Raw genomic sequence first — 25,484 nt, 5'->3', positions numbered from 1 at the left:
GTCTGCTGGTATTTTTCCTTGTTGAATTTCATGTAATCCCGTGACAATCCAAGGCCCTTCGTGCCGGGCCGCCCCAGAGGCCCCACAGCGGGGTGACCCGGGAGCCCTGGGAGCTCCCCGCCGCCCTCCGCCCGCGCGCCCCCTCCCGCCCGAGTCCTGGGGCCCCAGGGGCCGCGGGTGCAGGCGCGCTGTGGCCAGCCTCTCGTTGGAGTGCGGCGCCCACCGGGCCGTAAACCTGGCGGGGGGAGCCGCCAGCGGGGCGTTGAGGCCACCCCGGCTCTGCAGACATCAGAACGCAGGCCACACGCCGACTCTGAAGTGGCCGCTGCTGTTGACCCGCCTCCGAATCGGGTTCCTGACGGCGAGGGCGAGGCTGGGGCCTGCAGGTGCCTTCCCGGGGCCGCCTCGGTGGGGGGCGAGGACTGTGGCCGCCCTCAGCTGGGACAGGGGACTCCCCGCGCCGCCCTCGGCACCGCCCCCGTGTGTCCCGCTCTGCTCCACTCAGGGACCCCGGGTACCCGCCGGGCATGTCCCTCCGCCTCCTCCGCTCCCACGGCCACACTACCCGTCCTCCCCTCGCCAGCCACCCCCCCCCCGCGGCACTTGCCAAGCTGACCCGGTGGCCGCCCTCCCCTGTCCCTCGGGCTCCTGCTTCTGCTATCGAGGGTGGGGCCCTGGAGCCCTCCCTGGTCACCTGCCGAGTCCCCACCACCTCCCCACGGGGCTTCCTCATCTGAACGAGGGGAGGCCTGGGCCCCGGGCTGGGGAGGCAGGCCCGGCGTGGGGACCCTGTCGCAGCAGGCAGGAGGCCGTGCACAGGGCAGGTGGCCGCGTTGCTGGTGGAGGTGGCCCTGCCAGCCCGAGGACACGTGCTGTCCTTTCCCCTGACTTTCCTCCGACCGAGCTAGCCTTGCTGTGGGGGGGCAGCTGTACGTGAGAGGAGCGGCGTGGGAGGCAGGAAGAGCGCAGGATGCATAGCCGGCCCGAGTGGGCTCTCACGGCGCAGGCAGGTGGGGCTGGCCCTACTGGGTGCCCCCCGTGGGCGCTGCGGACGTGGGTGCCTGCAGAGCCCCGGGCCTTTCTGTGGTTCTAAGGTTCTCAACTTCTCGTCCCCGGGAGTCCGAGGGCGTCCTGGTGCTGTCCTCTCGAGGTGGCGGGAGGCAGAGCGTGTCCCTGGGAGCCGGGCCGGGCCTCGCCTCGGGGACCCGCTCAGAAGGGGGCTCAGCACTTGGGGCTGGGCAAGCGGGGGTGGCCGGGGCCTGGTGTGCAGAGGACGCGGCGGGCCGTGGGGGACCGCGCTGTGTCTCCGGGCTGCTGCGTGGTCGCCCTGCACCCGAGCTCCCTGCCCGGGGTGGGGGCTGCTTCTCCTCCTCCTCCCGCGCGGGGAGGCTTGGGGGGGCGGTGCTCCCGAGCTGTGGGACCAGCCTGCCCTCTCCAGGCCCGGAGCGGGACCAGCCGGCCACAGGGGGGCCGGGCCCTGTGGGCTGGGGGACAGGCCGGGCCCTCGGCCCCGCAGTGAGCCTGCGTGAGCGTGTGAGCGTGTGGATGGCGGCGACACCCCGCGCGCCCGCCTGCGGGGAAGCAGCGGTGACGGCTTCCTTTCATGTGGTGTGTGCGTGTGCGCGCGTGTGCACGTGGGCTCGCCCTCCTGGCAGAGGACCTGACGTTGGAACCCGTTCAGGTGGAAGCAGGAGACCGAGGGATTGTCTTGTGCTAATGGCTCTTTGAAATCCCGGGTAATGCGCTAAATGAGCTGGAACCACATTAAACAGTCGCAGCTCCGGGGCAGAGCCGGCTGGGGCTCTCGGGGCTCTCGGGGCTCTCTGGGCTCTCGGGGCTCTCCCGCCCCGCCCGGTGGCAGCGCTCCCCCCGCCAGGGCCCGGGCGCCACCCCCGCGGGCACGCCCGCCCCCGTGAAGACCTCTGCCTGACGCGTGGGTGCAAGGGTGCTCGGGTGGGCGCCTGTCAGCACGCCCACCCGCGCACACCCGTGCACCTGCACTCTGGCTCCTCCGGGGCGCGGGCCCTGTGGCGTCGGGGCCTGCTCGCGGGCTCCCTGCCCCCCGCCCTCCGCGGGAAGCACCGGCCGGCAGGTGGGGGGTCTGGCCTGGGCGGAGGCGCCTGCTGGGGCAGCTCCTGCCGTGGCGGCAGTGGGGACGCGTGTGGCCAGGACGAGGGCCCGAGACCTGGCCGTCGGAGGCCGCCTACAGAGGCCGGGGCCTGGCGGGGGGGCCGCGGCCGCCAAGGGCCTGGGAGCCGTGTTCGCGGCTGCACCTGCGGCGCTGCGCCCACCTGCCGCCTCCGGCTGCGTGACCCTGGATGCGCCCCCTTCGGAGGCTTCTGGCCGCAGTGGCCCAAACCAGCCCCGTTGGTGTGCGGCCAGTCGGCCCCCGTCTGTGTGTCACGGGGCGCCCGGCCCCCAGGCAGCCGGCGAGGCCTGCACACGCGACGGCCGTCACGCGGGCACGAGGCTGTGCTGCTGCCTCCCGTGGGCTGGGGCGGGCGCCGGCTCAGGGCCTGGGGCCCAGCGGGATGGGGGCTACAGGGTGGGGCCGTGGGCTGCTCAGGTCGGGAGCTTCCTGCCCCAGCAGGTGCACGCCCCGGCCACACGCTCACACACCGCACACCCACGCGTGCACGCTGAAGCACGTGCACTCGCCCGCACACCCGCACCCTCCCACGGTGGCACACCGCACGCCTGCAGACTGGCTCCCTCACCCCACACACCACACGCCCTGACACACGCGTACCCTTACCCCTGTCCACTCCCGCACAGCTGCACCCCTGCAGGCCTGGCTGCACAGTGGGGTGCGTGTGCTGTTGGGGCGCAGGCGCAGTAGGGGGATGCCGTCCCCACCGCCGGGAACACAGGGCCCTGGAGCGCGCCCTGCTCTTCGCGTCTGGCCTTGGGACTGGGAGGGCCCCCTTGATGTGGTTGATGCCGACGGGCATCCTGTGACGCTGCTGCCCCTCGGGGGCAGCACCCCGGTCACCCCGCCTGGCTGGGGTCTCCTCCAGTAGTTCTGCGCCCGCGCGGATGAGCGAGGACCCGGCTTCCTTTGGCCTTGGCGTCGGAGCCAGAGTCCTTGTTCTTTCTTCTCATAGGACAACCTGTTCCCTGAAAGGTTCATAGAATTCAGTTGCTAAGCTCCTGGGCCTGCTGCTCAATTTGGGGAAACTCTTTCTTTAAAAAAAAAAAAAAAAACATTTAAAATATCTATGGCCTTATCATGTATCTATAAGATACATTAAAATTTTTTTAAATTTTTGTTTTTATTACTACTTAAAACATTTTTTTATTTTGTATTTTTTAAGTAATCTCTGCACCCAGCATGGGGCTTGGACTCCTGAGACCCCAAGATTGAGAGCTGTTTGCTCTTCCCACTGAGCCAGTGGGGCATCCCAGTTTCTATTGTTTTTTTTTGTTTTTTTTTTTTTTTTTACGATTTTTTATTTATTTATTCATGACAGACACAGAGAAAGAGAGAGAAGCAGAGACACAGGCAGGGGGGGAAGCAGGCTCCCTGCAGGGAGCCCAACACAGGACTCGATCCTGGGTCCCCAGGATCACACCCTGGGCTAAAGGTGGCGCTAAACTGCTGGGCCACTGGGGCTGCCCTATTGTTTTTTATCAGATCTGACAATTTCCATCTTTTTTTTTTTTAATTTCCATCTTTTCATTAGTGTAATTATGGGGGGTTTTCGTTTAAAGATTTCATTTATTTCAGAGAGAGGCAGAGCACAAGCAGGGGGGCAGAGGGAGAAGCAGTGTCCCTGCTGAACAGGGAGCCCAACACAAGACTTGATCCCCAAGATCGTGACCTGAGCCGAAGGCAGACACTGAGCCACCCAGGCGCCCCGTGTAATTATGTTTAATGTAATAATTGAGATGTTTGGATTTCGGTCTTCTGTTGTTACTGTTTTTCTTTGCTTTCTGTTCGTCCCCTCTAAGTGCTTGTGACTTTGCTCTGGCTTTCCTGCCTTCGTTTGGATTCTTGGAATAATTATTAGTATTCCATTTAGCTTAATTTGTTTTTTATTTGTTTTTATTTCAGTTTTATTTTCTTAAGTTAAATTTAAAAAAAAAATTTTTATTTATTTATGATAGTCACAGAGAGAGAGAGAGAGAGAGAGAGAGAGGCAGAGACATAGGCAGAGGGAGAAGCAGGCTCCATGCACCGGGAGCCCGACGTGGGACTCGATCCCGGGTCTCCAGGATCGTGCCCCGGGCCAAAGGCAGGCGCCAAACCGCTGCGCCACCCAGGGATCCCCCTTAAGTTAAATTTTTAAATTAATCATAGGACAGATACATCAACAATTTCTTGGTGTTATAAACCATTTTACAATTTTGAAATAATTTTCTCATATACCAGTTAAACCCTCAACAACATCCCTGTGAGGTAGGCAGGGTTGGTGTTATTTTTCTATTGCTGAGAACTAGGTTCAGAGGTGAAGTAAGGTCACATAGCTGGTAAGTGATGGGAGCCAGGGCTAGAACCTAGGCTTTTTGACATGCTACTTCCCTGAGAACACTCAAGTAATGATATCCTATGCTATACGATGAACATCCTTCTCCTATCGTGATCGGACCTGTTTTTATAAGTTTGATACCACCTTTTCCCTAATATCCAAAAACACTCAAACTGTGATAAGACAGGTCTTTTCGGTCCCTGGACTATTTCTCTTCAATGTATCAAGCACCATCCTAACATGAAACTTTCCTGTGCTTTAAGTTTGAGGATCCTTGGCTGTAAGTTCTAAATTATGACATATGAAAATCTATTTTAGAAAACTCTGCTAAAGTATTCCTATACTGAATATGTCAAACTTACTTGAAAACAACAGGCCTATTTGTATTTTTGAAAGCTTTGCAATCTTTTCCTCTAAGACGTTTACATGTGTATAAGTGGAAAATGGTGAAAGGTGTTGAGCAACATTACCGGGAAACCTATGCATTGTACACCTAAATGCAGGTCACATTACACTGATTTGATTTTGTTGTTGGCCTTCTGGGGGATTTTCAGCTCTGATCCCATCTCATGTACGATATCCTCAGCAACAAGCTAGAAAAATGAATTATACCAATAGAAGGGTTCAAGCAGTAGAGATCGTAGCATATATGTATGGTAGAAAGGAAAAAAACACTTGCTCTTTAATGGCTTCTGCCTAGGTCCAGTGTAAATATACTTTTCAAGGCAGATTTTAAGCTATGGCATCTTCTCTGTTAAATTTAGACATGTGAAATATGGAGTTATCAACTTGCAATATAAGACAAACTGTAACTGATGCCAAACTACCATTTGTTTTTTTTTTAAAGATTTTTCTTATTTATTTATTAATAGAGACACAGAGAGAGAGAGAGAGAGGCAGAGACACAGGCAGAGGGAGAAGCGGGCTCCATGCAGGGAGCCTGATGTGGGACTCGATCCCGGGTCTCCAGGATCACACCCCGGGCTGCAGTTGACGCTAAACTGCTGCGCCACCCGGGCTGCCCCAAACTACCTGCTAAAAGCAGAGTAAAGCTCAAACAGCATAAAAGGCAATGGATAAAGCCCAACTGCTCTAATATGGAGAGAAAGAAAGCAAAGCAAACCTTTAGGCATGTAAAGCAGGTTTTAAAAATAGGAAAATGACACTGAACTGTATTATCAGGGATTAGACTTTTTATTTATTTTTTTAATTTTTATTTATTTATGATAGTCACACAGAGAGAGAGAGAGGCAGAGACACAGGCAGAGGGAGAAGCAGGCTCCATGCACCCGGAGCCCGACATGGGATTCGATCCCGGGTCTCCAGGATCGCGCCCTGGGCTGAAGGCAGGCGCTAAACCGCTGAGCCACCCAGGGATCCCCAGATTAGACTTTTTAAATTCGGGCTTTGGCCTTCTAAGAGTATTGGTGGAAACTCAGGCCCATGGGGAAGACGTGGTACAGAAAATGAATGGGATCTAGAAACTGGGTTGAGGAGGTGGGAGGTTAGGGAATACCAAGAAACACACTCAAAATAAATTTAGAATCCCTTTAAATCCATCTTTTCCAAAAATATTTCCTAAATTTAGAGATTTGGTCAAAAAAGTTGGTGAAAACGAAAATTGTGACTTTTTTTTACCTTACAAAAGAAAGTATTTGAATGTAAATTAGAAATCATGCTGTTAAAGATTAGCCCACTGATCAGGCTGTAGAGGCTGATACATGCAGAAAACTGCTTCCAAATATAAAACTGTTAAAGAATTCAACGTTAATCAAAATATTAGGAAACAAATGCTTTTTTACTTGAAGCCTAATGAAAAAGCATTGGTATACTCACTTAAGATATCTGACAGTTTCAAAAAAAGAAATCTAACAGTTTAAGCTAATGTGAAAATCACTGCAGCTACTTTTACATTTTCTAGGATAAAACCTGAGACGATAGAGTATTCCAGTTCAGTATAACGGGCTCCAAACCAACTACACATTTGAAACGCGTCTTGATGGTATTCCTTTTTTTTTTTTTTTTTTTTTTATGGTATTCCTTACATAGTATCATTATCATCATCACCTTCGTGTTTTCTCTTCAGTGGGTTTGAGTCACTGGCCATTTTCTGTGATGAAACCATGTTGGAGGTAATGAGAATATTTTGGGGCCCAATTACTGAAGGGTTAATCAGAATATTTTGAACTGCAGTAGTTGCAGGAACTGATTTGACGGGTGTCGACTGAGAATGTGGAATCTGCACCGTAAGTCTTTGGCTCGTCACTGACACTGGAGGTGCAGCTTTGGGACAGGTGCTGTCCGTGGGGTTGCTACAGCGGAACCGTCCTCCCTTGGTTAGGTCCCTTCACTTAAGGACTTGGGCCTAGTGTTGGAGCTGATGAGCAGCCTCTGTCAGGTGCAGTCTGGGTCCTGCAAATGGCTTAATCAGGGGTAAAGGGGTTTGATTTTTCTGCCTTGCAATAGCTAGTAAAAATAACCTCTTGGGGGAGGAGAAGTCAAAGATGGATCAACGCGACGCGTAAGGCTGGCGATCGATCAACGCCAGCCTTACGTCATCGGCATCCACATTAGGTTTCTTAGCAGGACTCCAATAAATTTTTGCATCATCCGGAATGGTAGTCACATACCGGAAGGCAAATTCCAACTTTTGATTCATAACCGCTGGTTCGTACTCCATAACTCCCATATCCTTCAAGGTTTGTGCCATTACCGGCATCTCTTGGAGCGTTGGGAGGCGCCACCTTGCCCGACTGCATGTTATCCTGCCACTAATCTGCTTTTTATTTATTTTTTTTAAATTTTTATTTATTTATGATAGTCACAGAGAGAGAGAGAGAGAGGCAGAGACATAGGCAGAGGGAGAAGCAGGCTCCATGCACCGGGAGCCTGATGTGGGATTCGATCCCGGGTCTCCAGGATCGCGCCCTGGGCCAAAGGCAGGTGCTAAACCGCTGCGCCATCCAGGGATCCCTAATCTGCTTTTTAAATATGATTTGTCTGCACGAGCAGTAAATACATTGCATTTGATCGTGGGACATATTCATCCCTCAGCGGTTGCCCCGGGGTTTGCAGTATCCCCGCCTCACCCTCCGATCTCCTTAGGGTCACCAGAGCCACACGGGATCCGGTGGGCCCTGGGAGCTGTCACCCAAGGCACAGCTGCCCCGCCAGGCCGCCCCGACGCCACGCCGGCCTTTGCCATCAGCGGTCCTGCTAAGGGATCGGGGGGAGCAGAAGAGCGTCAGCCCCCCTGGGAGCCGCGATTCCTCTTTCCCTCCCCGCGTGGGGGTGAGAGGGGCGGATGGGCTTCGCCGTGGCCTTGCTCCCCAAGGCCACCCCCTGGGCCCGGGCTGCCCTCCTCAGACCTCGCCGCCCGGAGGCCAGGCCGTGGCGGTCCTGTCGCCTCCTGTGTCCCCCCGCTGGCCTCTGCCTGTGTAGGCCGAGGCGTTGGCCACATCCCGGCCTTTCAGCCCGTAGCTCTTGGGTGGTTTTCCCCGCACGGGTGTCTTCGTCTGCCCGGTCGCCTGGCCTGTTGCACGGCCCTGCAGCTGCCCTGGTCCTTCCGGACCCACGGCCTCCTGCCCGCCCGCTGTCCCGCGCCACGCGTGCGCTTCCCTCCCCTTGACGGCGGTGGCTGCTGCTCCAACTGGGCCGTCCCAAGCTCTGCCACTTGTCCAGCGCTTGCCCTGGCACGTGCTCTGCCGTGGACACCATCCCCGGGCAGGGCCCCGCGGCCCCCACGGCCTCACGTTCCCATCCCTGCGGTTCACGGTGGGACACCAGTCCTGTGCCCGCCCAGAGACACGGGCCTGGTACCTGTGCTGTGCTGGCCCAGGCCCAGCTGCCGTGCCAGCTGCGGTGGGCCACCTGGGGCCCCGGGAGGAGAGGCCGCCCCAGGTCTGCGTGTCCAGGCTTACCCAGCGGGCCGTGGGCTGCGCACGCTGTCACGCCGATGCGTGAGAGGACCCCTGCGCGGCCGCCCCTCGGCACGCTGCAGCAGCGACGCGCCAGCTCCCTCCAGCTGGCCAGCCCGCCGCGCCAGGCCCCGTCCCCGTCCCCGGCCCGCTAGCCAAGCCGTGCTAGGCGCTCGCATTTTCATGTACCCTCGAGAGAATGATTAAAAAGTAATTAACCTACCTTTAGCCTGATTGTCCTAATAAATTAGCCACATGAATCATCTGCCGTGTGCCAGCCTGCACATGCTCGACGTCCAGGGGAGCGTCCCCATGGGAAGACGGCGCCCACCGCCAGGGGAGGGGCCTGGCTGCCTCAGTCGGCAGGGAGTGCAACCCCTCACACACCTGCTGCTGTCTCCCCAGACTGGGGGCATCAGGGGTCAGCAGGTAGCAGGGGGCATCAGCGATCAGGGGCATCGGATCAGGGAGTATTGGGCCAGGGGGTATCAGGGGGCATCAGCGATCAGAGGCATCGGATCAGAGGGTATCAAGGGTCAGGGGGTGTCAGGGGTCAGGGGCATCAGGGTTCAGGGGGCATCAGGGGTCAGGGGGCACCAGGGGTCCAGGGCCACCAGGGGTCAGGGGGCATCGGGGGTTGGGGGCATCAGGGGTCAGGGGCATCAGGGGTCCAGGGGCATCAGGGTTCAGGGGGCATCAAGGATCCAGGGGCATCAGAGGTCAGGGGGCATCAGGGGTCACGGGCATCAGGTGTCTGGGGGCATCAGGTGTCTGGGGGCATCAGGGGGCATCAGGGGTCAGGGGGCATCAGGGTCCGGGTCGTGCCATCACAGCCCAGGCTCCCTCGGGGGCTGAGACCCCCTCCTGCCCCAGGCCCCCGCACGGCCCCTGCCCAGCCCACGGCCGGGGGGTCTGCCCTGGGGGTAGGGTGATCCTCTGGTGCCAGGCCCAGGGTCTCAGGGTTGGTCTTGGTGGCCACCGTGCTGCTGTTGATGCCTCCAGACCGCCTGCAGCACTGCGGGTCCTGGGGGGGGACGTGCGTCGGGTCCTCGGCTGGGCCCGGGGCGGTGCAGGGGCCCCCAGGCCACGGGGGCTGCGCCTCACAGGGCCACGCAGACCGCAGCTGAGCCCCCTCCACGTGGCCTCCCAGAGGCGGCAGCAGCTCCGAGCACGTGCACAGGCTGGCCATGTCCAGCCACGCACGAAACCAGAAGCCCTGCTGATTGCGTAAAAGTTTCCGTCCCCGCCCTGACACACGTGCGTAAGGCTCGGTGTCCCCACGCCTGACGCAACGTGAAAACACACGTGGTTTCACCGTGGCCACGCGGGTCTGGGCTTCTGTGCACAGGCTGGCGATGTTGGACGTGGCACTCAGCGCACACCCACGCCATTTACACGTTGGACATTCGTCCCATACATTTTATGTTTTTCACCTGTGTCTTTTTTTAATTCACCTGTATTTCAACAAAATCCCTACTTACGTTATTCACAGTTGTCATTAAATTAGTATCTATTAACAGCACTGGTCTAAAATAGCTTTAAAAACTGTAATTATGTTCAAAGTGTTCAAAATGTGAATGCGGGGCAGCCCGGGGGGCCCAGGGTGTGACCCCAGGGTCCTGGGATCGAGTCCCACGTCGGGCTCCCTGCATGGAGCCTGCTTCTCCCTCTGCCTGGGTCTCTGCCTCTCTCTCCTCTCTGTGTCTTTCATGAATAAACAAATTAAAAAAAATCTTTAAAAAAATGCAAACTATAATTCGTAAAACGAATTATAATGACTATAAAAGGTCAATAAAAATGATTAAAGTTAAACTTTCGAAACTTGGATTCTTACAGGTGCGACCTGAATGTTCCGCGTGCAATGTCCCCGCTGCGGCGCACGCCGGTCTGGACCAACACCCGCAGGGCATTCCGGGGTGTGAAGTGCCCCCTGGACGACCCGAGGTCCACTGTGGCTCCCGAGCAGCCCCTGAGGCCCCGGACACCACGGACATGGGCCGGTGGCCGCAGGACCCGGAGGGCGCCGTGCAGGGCCGCGCCCGGCGGGAGCAGGTGCCAGGACGGCCGTCCCTGCTCCTCCGTGAGCGTGCTGTCCGCGCTGGGACCTGGGGCGACGTGTGGCCCAGGCCGAGGCCTCAGCCCTGCCCCTGGGGGTCACTTCGCTCACAGCCTGTGGCTGGAGGCGGCCGCCTGATGCTCGGCACCCAGGAGGGGCCCGCGGGCCTCCAAGAGCGGTGCCCACGCCTCACCCCACGCGCGGCTTAGCCGGGCTGGCCTCTCGAGCCCTCCTGAGCCCTCCCTCACCGGCACTGGGGGCACAGCGGGAACCGGGGTGTCTCCAGGCGGAGCCACCAGCCGAGGTCCTGCTCAGCTGCAGTTTCTTTAAGCTCCTAGTGTCCTTTCGGCCTCGGCAGCTGCACGTCCCTGGTCGGCCCTTCGACGGCCCCGGTCCCCTTCTGCGTCAGGCCGATGGGCGCGTGGGACAGCGTCCGCTCCGGGAGTGCGGGGTCCCCGTGGCTGGGAGCGCGGCGCCCTACATCCCTGGTGTGTCCGTGGGGGCCGCCAGGAAGGCGGAGGCGACCCCCGCCCCGGTTCCCCGCCCGGCAAGCCTGCTGCGTGCAGCGTGGCCTCGGGGCGCGTCGGCGGCTCTGCTCCTGCCCTTCGCCATCCCGCCGCGGGCGCGGCTCTCGTGAGCCCATCGCCCACGGAGGCGCGATCCTCGGGGAGTGTTTGCCTTCGCCCCTGCCAGCTGCAGGGCGCCACCGGCCCCTTCCCCTCAGGCGCCCTGCGGTGCCCGTGCTGGCGGCTGTGGCTTTGGACGTGCTCACTGCTCCCCGCGTGGGTTCCCCTGTGCTCACGGCTCTGATCGCCCGGAGGGGGTGGCCCTTTGGGGCCCTGGCCTCAGGGGCACAGGGTTAGGAGACCCTGCCGTGGGGGCCGTGGGGCCTGCCCGCTGTCTGGTGAGCCCCGGTGGGGGGCATGGACACGGTGCGGAGGGGACCGGGCTCCTCTCTGCCCCCAGCCAGCCTGGCCCCCGGGCACCTCCCGCAGCTGCCGCCCTCACTGGCCTCCCTCCAGGCGGGAGCCTGCGACCCACACGCGCCCACACGCTCTGACCCCCCCCCCCCACGCACCCCTACGTTGTGCCCCTCATCTGGATCACGGCCACAGCCTCTGATTACAAAACAAGTGAAAAAAGTTTTTTTTTGAAAAAACTTTTAAAATTCTTAATGCAAAATCCATTTCTGATCGTTTCGGAAAATCAGTTGGAAAAACGAGGAAAGGTGAAGGTCAGCGACGCGGAGCCACTGCCTGGGCCCGCCTCACTCCTGCCCTCGCCGCTCGCTGGGCCGCGCGTGTCCTGGACCGTCCCCCGCCGCGGAGCCACCACCGTGGGCTCCTCAGCCCTCCACCCGGGGTCCGGGCTGCTCCTCGGTGGCGGGACCGCTGCTGCAGGCGGCGGGGAGGCCACGTCCACGTGCCGTCGTGGGCCTTGCTGGTCGGCCGAGTGGGCGCTGGAGGCCCTGCAGGGATGCGTTGGGGGCCGTGGGCCTCGGCTGGTGCTCAGGACCCCCTGCTCCTCCGGCGTGCCTGGGTGCTCCAGCCCTGGGTCTTCCAGAACTTTCCTGCACTCCAGGACTCTCCTTCGTCACCCAATCTTGCTCATAAACTCAAATTTTAAAAATTAAAAAAGTAATTTGGACTTTGGTGCGTCCGAGGGGCTCAGCCAGTTGAGCGTCGGACTCTTGGTTTTAGCTCAGGTCATGATCTCAGGGTCGTGGGATCGAGTCCCGTGTGGGGCTCTGTGTGCTGCAGGGGGTCAGCTTGGGCTTCCCTCTCCCTCTGCCCCCCCCCCCAAATGAATAAGTGAATCTTTTAAAAAATTTTTTGATTAGGGAATCTCAAGGTCAAAACGATATGTTTAGTTCATTGCAAAATACTAAAAATATCCTCCCACGGGCCTCACCCTGCTCGGGACCGAGAGCACCCCAGGCCCTTGGCTGCGCCCCTGCCGGCCTGCCTCCTCGGCTCCCGCACCCCTGGGCCTTTCCTCAGGTGTCGGCAGCTCTCTCCGACCTCCCCGCTTCTAGATCAGGCCGTCCCCAGCAGCGCCAGGCCCCATTCGTCGTTTCCTGTCCGACTCTTCCAGCCCCCAGACGGGCGCGCGGCTCAGACCCGGTGCTCCCTGCGTGCTGATGGCCTGAGCGGCGCCCTCAGGTGCAGCGCAGCGGGTCCCCATGTTCCCACCGGCTGCTGCGGGGCGGGGGGGGGGCGGTGTCCAGGGCACCTGCGGGGGCAGGCGGGGGCTGGGTCCCAGCAACGCCGTCCTACTGCCCGCTGCCCGCCAGCACTTCGGCCTCACGTCTTTCCAGACGTGTCTTCTGTTCCCACCCGCGTTCTGCTTTACCTTTTCCCTCTTCAGGTGTGGTTTAAACTTGGCGTTGAACCCATTGCTCAGGTCCTTCATTCTGTAGCCGAGCAAGCGCGGGGGGCAGGGTGGCAGCTCTGGACGCTGTGCCAGCCCAGGCTGATGCTTGTGGGCGCGCCGTCCACAGGAGGCACTTGGCAGGTGCAATTCAGCTAGGGGTCCCGAGCTATGAGGTGACCCGGCTTATCCCGGCGGGTCTGATGGCTCACGGGGTCCTCAGAGGAGGCGGCAGAGGGTCCACGTTGGAGAAGGACGTATGACGATGGAGCCCTGGGCTGCGAGTGGATTTCCCCTGGGGCTGCCTTGGCTTTAGCCCCACAAGAAGCCCAGGGCGTCCCTCTTAGGCCCGGTGAATCCCCCGCAGGCCCGGTGCATCCCGAGGGCCCGGTGTATTCCGTGCAGACCTGGTGTGTCCCCCGCAGGCCCAGTGCGTCCCATGCAGGCCCGGTGCATCCCCCACAGGCCCGGTGCATCTCCCGTGGGCCTGGTGCGTCCCCCTGAGGGCCCAGATCGTGCACTGGGTCGTGGGAGCCCCCTGGCAGCAGGTTCGTGCTTCTGTAGGAAACTAAGGGGACGCTGCGTGTGCAGGTCGTGTGGTTCCTGAGCGGCGGTCCCCCCCTGCCCCCCGCTGTGGTTTCTGGTTTCTGGTTTCTCGGAGCTTCAGACTCTGACGTCTGCTGACTGTTCCCACCGCGGAGGCTTTGACGGCCCGTCTCCACTTTCTGTGGATTTGGCCGGTCTCTGCTCGTGCGGCCGTGTGAACGCGTGTGCCCGTCCCTGGTTTGCGGGGCACCGTATTGGGCTGTGCTGTGACAGCACGCTGAGGCCCGGGACGCTACCTCCGCAGGTAGCGTGACTCACCCTGCAGGCGCCTGCAGACAGTGGCCACGGGGCGCTGGCCTCCAGGCCGAGGGCGCAGTGCAGGGGCGCTCCCCGGGGGCCCCTGGGGGGGCTGCCTCCCGTGCTCCGAGCTGGGGGCTCCCAGCCGCCTCCCCAGGGCAGGCCGACGCCCCCGGAGCAAAGCAGCTCCGAACGCTGGCCCCTGTCTCGGCCTTTGGGCCTCGCTGGGGCCTCGGCCCCGTGATGCCCTGTGCCTGTGGCCCTCGGCGCCGTCGGGGAGGCCCAAGCCGGGTCCCTCTTCAGTGTGAGGAGGGAGGCTGCGGGCGAAGGTGGAGGCAGGGGCAGAGGCGCTGGTCCCCGGGGCAGAGCGCACTGGGCCCGCATCACTCACGCTGCTGCGGCCACGGGCTTCCGCCCTGCACCGAGGCCACCCGGGAAGCACGCCCGCTGGTGCAGGAGCTGCGTGACCGGGGGAGGGCGCCGGCCGGGCGGCCCCCGCGCCCTCATTCTCACGTCCATCACGGTCGCAGAGCGGCCAAGGGGCTGGCTGGGACCTGGACCCAGGGGACGTGGGCAGGGTCTGGGTCCTCCGTGTGCAAGAGCGTGAGTGCGAGCCACAGCAGCCCTGGGTTACTGCTCGGGTGGGCAGCGCGGCCGCAGAGGCACCCAGAGCGGGACCGTGGCGAGGGCCCGAGCGCCCGGGGCTTGACGGTAGGCGACACTGTGCGGTGTCTCGTAAGCGTGCCCGCCCCCTTCACACACGCCCCGATGACCAGCCTGGGAGCAGCCCGCCGGCCGGGGACGCTGGGACAGGCCCGGGCCTCCGAGCCCTGCTGAGGTGACGTGTGAGCCCCCAGGGCTCCTCTTTCATCCTGCTGGGGAGACGCGAGTCCAGACGAGTCGTGAGCCGCCTCATTAGCGATGGCACACGGCGATGTCGCTCCCGGTGCTTCACCCTCGAAACCAGAGTCACACTCGGAACGTGTCCAGCTTCTCCCGTTCAGCCACCTGGAGATGCAATCACCCCGTCTGCCTAGATCCTATCTGCCCGCTCGCAGCCCCTGGCCTGCCCCCAGCTTTCACCCCCCGCGGCGGCCTGACTCACGGCCGCAGAATCCGGGGGGGCTGTCGGCCCTACTGCATAGACGGCCGCACACACGTGTGCGCATCACGTACACACGCACGCACACACATGCACGCACCGCCTGTGGGGCACACTCGTGCATACCATGTACACACAGGGGTGTGGGCACGTGCTCCATGCATATACATGCAGGCACATACAAGCCCCCATGCATTCAGATGCATGTACACATGTGTGCATGCACACATAGGTGCACACTCATGCACACTTCCCGCATGGGCACACGGCCCCACGCGCACACACATACATGCACACACATGCACGTCATGTACACACGTGTGCGCACACAAACACACAGAGCTGTGAGCGGTGGCTTCCCCAGGTGAGGGTGGCCTGGCCTTCGCCTGCACGTTCTTCCTTCGGTGCTCATCGTAGCGGGCCCCCAGGTGTTCTGGTGAATTCCATGGGAACGCTGCCTGCCAGGCTCGGCTCCCTTGGGGACATTCTCTGCCCCGTGCGTCCAGCCGTGTCCCCAGGGCTGGAGAGAATGGCGCCAACGTGGGCAGGCGGACCCCAGGGGCTGTGGCTCGGTCATGGCCGTCACCCTCGGTGCCCTCGCCCCAGCCGCCCGCTCCGTGGATGCGATCCGGCTGGCATATGATCCTCCCTCGCGTGACTCCTCCCCACCATGGTGGAGTGAGGAGCTCACTGCGCTGCAGGGGAAGCTGCTTGGGTCTCAGGGAGAGGAGCCAGCAGGGCTGCATTGCCCCACGGTCGGGTTGTCTGCGCACACGCTCCTGCCTCGGACAGTGTGGGGCATGGAGAGAACCCACTCGGGCGCAGCTGGGAGGCACCGTGGGCACAGTCGTGTCACGCGGTTTGACCCTCGGAACCACACAGGCTCCTGGTGAGGCTGGGGGAAGCCTCGCGCCCCGGCCCTCTGATGCTCAAGCTGCTGCCCCAGGCTGGGGTCCGGGTCCCGGGGAGGCGAGGCGTGGGGAGCTGAGGGGGAGCCCCAGATCCAAGGCAGGTGGGCTGTCAGCGGGGCATCGCTGGGGCAGGGACGCTCGGGCATCCACCCACTTGTTCTGCGCAGCCTGGTGATGCAGGGGGAGTAGGCTGAGATCATGGCATGAGGTTAAGAAAGATTTGAGGGATCCCTGGGTGGCACAGCGGTTTAGTGCCTGCCTTTGGCCCAGGGTGCGATCCTGGAGATCCGGGATCGAATCCCACGTCAGGCTTCCAGTGCATGGAGCCTGCTTCTCCCTCTGCCTGTGTCTCTGCCTCTCTCTCTCTCTCTCTGTGACTATCATAAATAAATAAAAAAAATTAAAAAAAAAAAAAAAAGATTTGACACAGTGCTTCAAACCCCTCGGACAGGGGCTGGGCAGCCTGCGCCACCGCCAGCCTGGCTGCAAACCCGCCACCAGGCCTAAGGACTAAGGACTGTTTACTCGCCGGCCAGGGGGCCCTGGGCGCCAGGAAGGTGGTAAAGCACAGACACTGCGGCGTGGCAGGTGGCGGTGTTTCATGGGGGGCTCGTCGCAGGCACCAGGGGAGGGGGCAGTGGTGTAGGCTGCCCCGGTCAGGTGGGAGCTCCCGGGACCCGCCTGGGAGGCGTCGGGGTCGCCTGGGTCAGCAGTGGGTGCCCTGTGCCTGGCCGCCCCGGCCCCCAAACCTGGCTGACGTGGGAACGTGAGCGCCGGCCACAGCCCCCCTTTCCTGCTCCTGGCCTTCCTCGTTCAGCGGCCGCGGGCAGTGCTCTGGACGGAGGCTTGGGGTGACGGGTCCCAGGGGGTGAGGGCACCCGCGACGCGCTGCAGTTCTGGAAAGGATCCCCCTGCACCCAGAGGCAGGAGCACACGCGTGCCCCCAGCCTCAGTCACCTCGGCGGCTCGGGGGCTCAGGGCGCCGGTGTCACAGCAGCGCCCCAGCACCCTGCAGCAGGAGGCTCGGGCAGGGTGGCCTGCTGACCACGGGCGGCCACTCTCTGGCCAGTGGCCTGAACAGCTCTGCTCCCCGGGGGGCTCGTGATGTCGCTAATAAGGGTGTGGGTGGGCGCTGGGATGGAATCACGCTGTGGCGCCAGCTAGTTTGTTTTTGAGACAAAATTTCTATAAAACTAACCATTTTAATGTGGTCAGCTCAGCGGCATTTAGTACATTCACACTGCTGTGCAGCCGCGGCCTGTGAGTTCCGGAACATTCCATCACCCAGGAGAAGCCCCGAGCCCGCCAGCGGTCACCCCGTCCCCTGAGGGGACGCCCTTTCCTGCCCTGGCTTCACCCGTTCTGGACGCTTCCTGAGACGAAGTCCTGCACTGTCTGCTCCTGGTCTGACCCCCCCTCCCCCAGGCGTGGGCGTGGGCCCATCCAGACAACGAACCACCTCGGGGGGAAATGCAGGTTTAGCCTGGCCTCCGGGCAGGGCCTGGGCGTTCGGGAAATGGTTCTTGACCTTCTGTGACGTTGTCCTAGGGCTCCCTGACCTCTGGGGTGTGGGGCCCCGCCCACGGCTCCGGGTGCCTGTGGGTCTGGGGGACTCCGACTTCTCTGTTGAAGGGTCTCCACCCCCGCTGCTGAGACCCTCCTCCCCCTCCCCTTCCCCGGCCTTCCCCAGCAGCAGAGCGCCTCCCAGGGTGGGGGTGGCGCCTGAGAGTCTAGCTTGCCAATGAGCTCCCAGGCGATGCCGGGCACCGGGAGCACCACCTGCCCTGGAGGGCACCGTGGGCGGGGGCGGGGGTGGTTCATGGCCTGGGCCCTGGCTGTCCGATGCCTCTACCCCGTGGGGAGCAGGCTGGTCTAGCGTGGGAGAAGGACGCTGAGACCCCGAGGCGAGCAGGGGACAAGGGGGCTGGTGCCCCAAAGACGTGCTCCACATCACATGTTTACCCCGGAGAGGCCCTTGTTCCTGCCATCTGTCTCTGCCACAAAAACAATGCCATGGGGAATCCTGGGTGGCGCAGCGGGTTTAGCGCCTGCCTTTGGCCCAGGGCGCGATCCTGGAGACCCGGGATCGAATCCCACGTCGGGCTCCCGGTGCATGGAGCCTGCTTCTTCCTCTGCCTATGTCTCTGCCTCTCTCTCTCTCTCTCTCTGTGACTATCATAAATAAAAAAAAAAAAAAAAAAAAAAAAAAAAAACAATGCCATGAGCATCAGGCTTTAAGTTCTCAATCACTTCTTTTGGGGTTTCCTTAAATTAGTATTAGCAGGAAAGTGGATAAATTGTACAAACGTTGATTCACAATTTTCGGTAAAATATGTAAGGACACAATAGGCTTTTTTTTGTTGTTGTTGTTTCTTTTTTAGAAATGCATCTCTTGCTGAGTTGGGGGTTTGGATTTTCCCGTGGTTGGTGTGTCGTTTATTGATGACGATGTTACAGTCACACTGACCATGTCCCTCACGGCCTGGCTGTTGGCTGGCGTGTGCTGCTCCACCACCTGGCCTCTCCGGCAGCACAGCCTGGGCTGTGGTACTGGCCACCAGGCTCTGGGAGGGGAACACTGTCCTCGTCCTCAGAGGTGCATCCCTGGTCCCTCAGGGGTACAATGTGACGCCTCCAACCTTCTCCTCCTGGAAGTTCTGGAGGCTGCGGGGAGATGCGAGGCAGAGCATGAAGTGGGCAGGAGGGACAGAGAGGACGCAAGAGGCCTTTGGCTAAGCCGCTTCATGCATGAATCTCCCTGCCCTGACATCCCTGGAGGGACAGTTGCCAGTGGGTGGGTGACGGGCTGGGCACAGAGTCCCCCACGGCCACTTGGAGTCCTTCCCGGCATTGTCCTCACTCAACCAGGACTGTCCCTGGAGCCATACATCCTCAGAACTGCCGTGTGCTGCCTTCCCAGCTCCGTGTGGCCCTGGCATCCCCTCATCACTCCACACTCTCAGCGTGCAGCCAGGGATATGTCTGTCCCTGAAGCCCTGGGGGACTTGAGGACCGTTGCTCCAAGGCTGGGTCTCTAGTCCAGGTGTGGGGTTCCCATTCCCTCTGCTGCTCCCTTGCTGAGGTCGCTGCTGGCTTCTCTGCAGGACTGCGGGTGGCCTGGGCCTGTCCAGCGCCCCTACCCAGTCCCCTGCACCCTGCTAGCTGCTGCGCACTGGCCGTGGACCCAGGCCAATCAGGGGAGTCAGGCCCAGCATCCCAGCCCTAGGACAGGGGACAGCTGGGCTGCAGGATGGGTCTTCCATGCTTCATGTGGGCGGGGGGTGTGTGTGACCCCAGCCAGCCCTGGGGAAGGGGCCCTGGGTGGCTGCACTCTGTGGTCTCTGCCCGAGTGCCAGCCACTCTGCTCACTTGGTGCCGTCAGGCTCAAGGCTGCACTTTTAAGCTTAAAATGGACTGTTCTGAGTAGATGATGCATGTGTGTGGCTTGAGGCCACACGGAGTGATTCCGTGTTCCCCTGCCTGTCTGCCAGCTGCCCGCTTTGTGCACACTCACCACGTGCGCTGGGATGTGCAACTGGCCCTCTCCATCTTGGTGACCTGCCTGGGCTCCTGTGCCGTGGAACACTCACAGAAGCGCCTCCCTCCTCTCTGTGGCTGTCGTGTGGCTGTCACATGGGCGTCCAGCCTTTCTCAAGGCCCTCCTTGACCGGCTGTCTCCTGGTTTCCGTCTCCCGTGCTTACACACAAAACCGTCCTCACAGCCTTGCTCAGGTGGCTTTGTGTGGAGGTAGGAGTAAATATGTGCAAATGTCCTGAACAGGATTTACTGGCTTGTAAGGGATCGTTGTTCTGAAGGCTGGACTAACCACTGGAGCCCCGTGCTCACCGGGTAAGCTTTGCCCCACAGCGTGGATGGCAGCATGGCCCCAGCCCCACTGGCCCCACTGGCCCCACTGGCAGTGGTGAGCTCTTAAGGCCTCCTCTGCACTTTCCAGTCAATGGTGGCTTTTTTGGTGAGCTTGTCATGATGAGACACTCCTGGACGTTCTTCCCCACCTAGAGCTTCAGTCTCCTCCTCTCTCCACCCAGACACCCTTTCTCATCCTCCAAGGCCGGCCTCACACACCTTCTCTTCCAGAAAGCCTCCCCAGTGTGCTCTGCAGTCGCTGCTCCACTGTTGTGTGCAGAGTCCCCCATTCCAGGGGGCTGTCCGGCAGAATGTGGGGGCACCTGTGCTGGGCTGCGGTCATTTACTTCCCACACCCTTCTAGAAACATCTTCCTTTATTGTTCAAAATGCTTTATCTGCAGTATGACACCTTTTAAACTTATTTCCCCCAGATCACTCTTGACAGTGTGGTTTTGGCCACAGTGAGAAAAATTCAGAGGCCATGTGGTGGCAGTGTGCTGTTTGCAGTCTGGCTGAGCCATGCTGTGCAGGGGAGGGTCCCCTCTTGCTCGCTTCCCACACACCTGCAGCTCTGCCTGCTTGGCCTTCAGAGGCCGTCTGTGCCGTGCAGCCTCTGCCCAAATGTCCCAGATCCTCCTCGCGGGCCCCCACCTCTGCTCCCAAGTCTCAGGTCCTGCCCCAACCTCTGCTCAACCCCTTCCCTGGCCCAGCAGGATGAGGCCCTGCAGACTCCTGCTCTCCCCTCCTCCCCCTTTGCCCCTCCCCCTTGTCCTGACCCTCCCCCTCCCCCTTGTCCTGACCCTCCCACTCTTCCCCCCTCCATCCCATCTCACCTCTCCTCCTTTCCCCTATCCTCCCCATCACCTGTCCTTCCCCTCACCTCTCCTCTCTCCCTGCTCCCTCCACCCCCTATATTCCTCCCCCTCCCACCATCTACCTCCCCTCCCCTCCCCTTCCCTCCCTCACCACCTGTCCCTCCCCCTGCCCTCTCCTCCTTCTGCCCCTCCCCCCTCCCCATCCTTCCAGCTGTTTCCTAGGAACTCCAGGCTTGTTCCCTTGTTTTCACTGCCTCCCCTGTCAACTCACTTCTGCGGGCGTCTTGCTCTAATCCAGCCCACCCATCACTCTCTGCTGCCTGTGTGCAGCCTTCCCCTCCCCTTCCCTCTGGACACTGGTTTCCATCATCCACCTCCACAAGTGGTGCAGCCCAGAAAAGGCTAGTGGGGCGAAGGAGTGACATATGGGGGGTGTGGGTTCCCCTAAGCGCACGTGTGCAGGCCTTCCCCTGGATGCAGTGCCCCCGACCTTGCCAGCACCTTCCCCTGGGCTGCCACCCCGGGGCCATCAGTGGTGCAGCCCCCTGCACGTTGTCCCTCATGCCCACTCCTCGTGTGGACTCCTTGTAAGTGATGAGATGAGGGGTCTGCTCTCCACGGGGGCCGGGGTCTCTAAGAGGGGTGGATGTGTTCAGGACCTCACTGTGGCTCCAGAGGACAGAGTTGGACGTTGGCGCCCCAGGACCCAGGGATGTGGCAACAGGGGTGACCCACAGCCCCAAGGTGAGGCTTTCCTGGAGGGCCCTGCAGGCTCAGGGATGACACACACAGCCAGGAACGAGGCCCTGCTCCCATGGAGAAGTCCCTGGTTCTTTCTGCCTCTGCAGCCCAGGCTGGACCTTGTGACCTCGGAGGTCAGCTCGTAGAAGCACCCACAGCCCTTGGTGGTCACCTACTGCAGGCTGAGTGTGTCCTCCAAAAGATACGCTGGAGTCCTGACACCCGGTCCCTGCCAACGTGACCTTAGTCGGAGACCAGGTCATCACAGACATATGGTTAAGATGACTTGGGACTGGAGCGGTGGACCTTCACCCAGTGGCTGTGTCCTCACGTGGAGGCTGAGAAGCCGTGGGACGACAGGGGCGCAGAGTGGGCTGATGTGCCTGAGCCAGGGGACCCCGGAGCCCCAGAGCTGGACGAGGCAGGGCCTTGGGAAAGGGCGGGGCCCCGCGGTGCCCTCACCTGGACTTGCGGCCCCCAGCAGGGGGAGGACAGCCCTCCACACCTAAGCTGCCCGCGTGGGCCCGTTTGACCAGCGGCCCTGGAAGGGAATACACCTGCCCACAGTCAGCCAGGCCCACCTGGACATCACGTGGACAGAACTAGCGCCTCTGGCCGCCGTGGTGCCTGCCTATGGGTCGTGCCCTGCCAAGGCCCCCTCGGAGGGGTGAGACCCTGAGGATTCTGAGGGCACGTGACACGCCTGACAGAGAGAAACTGTCCCTCTTCCCCTGGGCTCTGCGAACGAGCCCAGCTTGGGCTGCGGAGCTTTGACTTAGCAGGAGTGGGGCGTCTTGCGGGGGAGGCTCCTGTGGGTTCTGCTGTGCGGTCTGTCTTGGGTCAGAGCCAGGGAACACGGCGTCTTCCTCTTGCCTTTCGATGTTAAGCTGCTGTCAGAAGGCAGGGCCTCTGTTGGGTAAACATGCCCGGGGAGCCCTGGGGTGCCCAGCGTGGGTGCTGGCCCAGTGCAGGCTGGTTGGGGGCGCTGCAGGCTGCTGGACGGGGCAGTGCTCGGCGCCCCTGGCAGCCCCAGAAGCAGCCTGGGCCCGGGAGCTCGGAGAGCATCACCCACTCTCCAGCCCAGAGCATCTCTTCAGGCTGCACAGCGTCCCTCAGAGCATATCAGCGGCACCATCAGGCAGCCTTGGGGCAGCACATCCCACACGCGGTTTCGGGGCCCCCATTTGCATCCCGCACCCCAAGAAACCACAGATCTGGCTCCTGCAGGACCAAGGAGCTGGTGCCAGGCTGGGGCACGGGCTGGCACCCGGGTAGCAGGGGCCGTGGAGCCAGCCCCTCCCTGCTCTTGCACCTGCTGCTCTGGCCCCGCAGCGTCCACGCGGCTCCCGGCCTCTGTCCTGGGAATGGGCCTGGAGACCGCAGGGCCCGTGTGAGAGCAGGACGGGGGCCCCGGGGCGGGGACTGTCTCGGGAAGGGTCCTCTGGGCACCGCCACGGCACGGAGGCGCCCGCCTGGGCGCCGGGGCCGATCCCCTCCCAGCACCGAGCCCAGGTCAGCTGCCCATCGCTGGAAAGGGACCCGGGAGATGAGTGTGGATCGTCTAGAGGGAGGGAATTTGAGCTTTATGGAGGAGGCTGCTTAGCCGGGGAGAAGGTGGCCTCTTGTCCCAGAGCCGACTCCGCGGTTTCTGCCTGGCGCACACGGGGCGCGCGTGGCTGCAACATTTCTTGGTCATGCGCGGACCGATGGTGCCCGCTGCAGAGCTATCCCCGTGCCCCGGGCTGTGCCAGGGCCGGTTCTTGTTCTGTGACGAGCAGGAGTGCTCCGTTCTTTCTGCAAGGGGGGGCCAGGCCTGCAGGTGTGCAGAGGGGCTCCGAAAACCCATTCGTGTGCCCTGAGGAACATGTGGCTAACAGGTCGCTGGGCCCCGAGGCGGCTCCAGACAGGCTTGCTGGCCGCCGTGCCCGGGGCCTTCTGGGCCTTCTCAGGGCCGTGGGCTGCACATCTCCAAGAGGGTAGATTAGTTCGTTACAGGTCAAGGGCCTCAGGTCAGCAGCAGGGAGCGTGTCCACGTGAAGCGAGGGAACCCTTGCGACGGGCTGCCGCACGCGGTGTCTCCCGTCCTGCGTGGCGCCCCGGAGCTCTGTGCTCGTGGGAGCCGTGGGTCAGCTGTAGCACCGGCTGTGAGGAGGGCAGAAGGGAAGTGTGTGTCTCCACGGGTGCTGGCTCATGTGTGCGTGTGTGCGTGTGTGCATGTGCACCTACATTGTGGTGTGTGTACATGCATGTATGTATGGTATGATGTGTGTGTGCACACATATGATGTGTGTGTCCATCTATGTGATGGACATTGTGCGTGTGCATGCGTGGTGTGTGCACTGTGTGCCGTGTGCATATGTGCACACTGTGGGTGGTGTGTGGTGTGCATGTGTGCTATGTGTGCATGTGCATATGTGTGCGTGTGTGCACACAGTTCTTGCTGCTTCATGCCAACCTGCCAAGTGATCCTGTCGGTAAGATTATGAATAATTTTCATTTTCTCCTATTTCTCAGCAGAACGTGAAGAGGTTTCAACAATGAACCTATTTTTACTTGTGTAGTAAAAATAAACTTATTTTTAAAAGCCAGTGTGTGTCTAAGTGATGTCACTTATTTGCTGGGGATCATGGACGAGGGCCGTGGCAGATGAGGCTGGGGCGCCCTAGCCCGTCGGGCCTGCCAGCGGGGAACAAGCTGGCACGCTCAGTGGCCTTTCTGTCACCGTTCTTCTAACAAACCCCACAAAGACGTGAGCACAGGCTGGTCAACGGCCCGGAGGGGCGGCCGTGAGGGGCGGGGGCCCTGGGCCTGCCAGCACCTCAGAGTGCCCCCAATACTGCCACTCTGCGCGTGTGGGGCCACCCCACAGGGTGGGGTCTGCCGTGCCTGCTCACCCCCCACCCGAACCCCTGCTCCACACGGGCAGCCGTCCAGTTACGGGGTTACCCCCCAACACCCAGAAGAGCATGAGCACCACGGTGGGCTCTACGTGTCTCCTCTAGGGTGACTGTGTCCCCGAGCGCACGTTGGAGCCCTGACCCCCAGGACCTCAGAGGGGCGGTCTATGGAGCTGGGCCCCTGGAGGGGCATGGGGTAGGCCTCCCCACAGGCTGGCGGCCTCGCAGAGGAGGAGGCGCCCGGCTCGGGGAGGACAAGCACCCTCCAGCCGGCAGCTCTGCCCCGGGACCCGGGCCCTCAGATCTCTCCCTCTTCCTTGGTGCAGCTGCCACCCCGGTTGTCCTCAGGCTCCTGCCGGCCCGGGCTTCCCTGCTCCTCTGTCTGGGCCACACACGGGGGGCTGGCTGTCCCGAGGGGCGCCCTGTGCACCCCCACCTCACCCCCAGGGGAGGCGGAGCTCACGCACTGCTGGGGTGGCTCGCCCCACGCCAGACCCCACTCCCCACCCCGGCCCCCACCCTGGCACCAGCCCCCTCAGGGCCTCTGCTCGCCCCTGGCTGCACCCGGCGCCCCTCTGCTCCACGCCCTAGCAGCTGCGCCCTCAGGATCCAGGGCACGCAGGATGGTTTCGGGTTGTCAGCGACTCGCCCACCCACCTGCGACCCCAGCACTGCAGCGGGGCCCCATCCGCGGCCACGGTCCTGGAGGAGGGGGAGCAGGCTCAGCCGGGCTGGGCGGGAGCCCGCGGAGCAGGACAGGAGGGAAGCGGGCACAGTGGGGCATTGGGGCCTCTGTCCGGGGACCCGGCACCCCAGCACAGGGCGCAGCAGGCGCAGTTCTCGGAGCCGGGTCAGGACGCTCGAGGGGGTTCTGGTCTCCGGGCCGGAGGTGGGGGCAAAGGGCCGCCCCGGGCAGATGGGAAGGCTCCGGGCCTCCTCCTCTGCAGGCCCCCAGGGTGCGCGCAGCCCCAGACGGGCTCAGGGCAGACCGGGCCGCCCCCGGGGCGCCCTGGTCCCCCCAGTGTGGGCGCTCAGGCCACGCGCCCTGCACCCCGCTTTGGGGCGCCGGGGAGGGGACGCACGCACCCCAAAGCCGAGCCCCCCGCTCACTGCTCGGCGGAGGGAGGGCGGGCAGCCCGCGGGGTCTCCGTGCAGGGCGCAGGGCGCAGGGCGCGGGGCGCAGGGCGGAGGCGCCGCCCCAGCCGGGCTCGGGGTGATTCACTTCAAACAGCGGCGCCTTTGTTGGTGCGGCCGTGCGTGCGCGGGGCCCCTGCGCTCCGGGCCGCGGCGCTAATTACAGCCCTGCCCGCGCCCGCCCCGCGCGCCTTTGAAGTGGGGGCCCGTGCGCCGCCCGCTCGCACCCGCTAATTGCAGCCTCCCTGCGGCCGCCGCGGTTGCTAAGGATCCCGGGTCCTTTCAGCAGGTCGCCCGGGAAATTACAATGCGGCTCCCGGGGGACGGCAACCCCGTGCTTTTGCCGGGTTTACATTAAT

General features: G+C 61.9%; 1 pseudogene; it reads right to left on the bottom strand.

The window, feature by feature from the left end:
- Positions 1-6,478: 6,478 nt before the first annotated feature.
- Positions 6,479-7,228, bottom strand: LOC140621780 (transcription initiation factor TFIID subunit 9B pseudogene; annotated as a pseudogene).
- Between the last annotated feature and the right edge of the window lie 18,256 nt (positions 7,229-25,484).

The sequence above is a fragment of the Canis lupus genome, chromosome 30 (genome assembly GCF_048164855.1).
Source record: "Canis lupus baileyi chromosome 30, mCanLup2.hap1, whole genome shotgun sequence".
In the NCBI taxonomy this organism is placed as follows: Eukaryota; Metazoa; Chordata; class Mammalia; order Carnivora; family Canidae; genus Canis; species Canis lupus.
The sequence above is the reverse complement of the archived record's forward strand: the minus strand, read 5'-3'. Positions and strand labels throughout refer to the sequence as shown.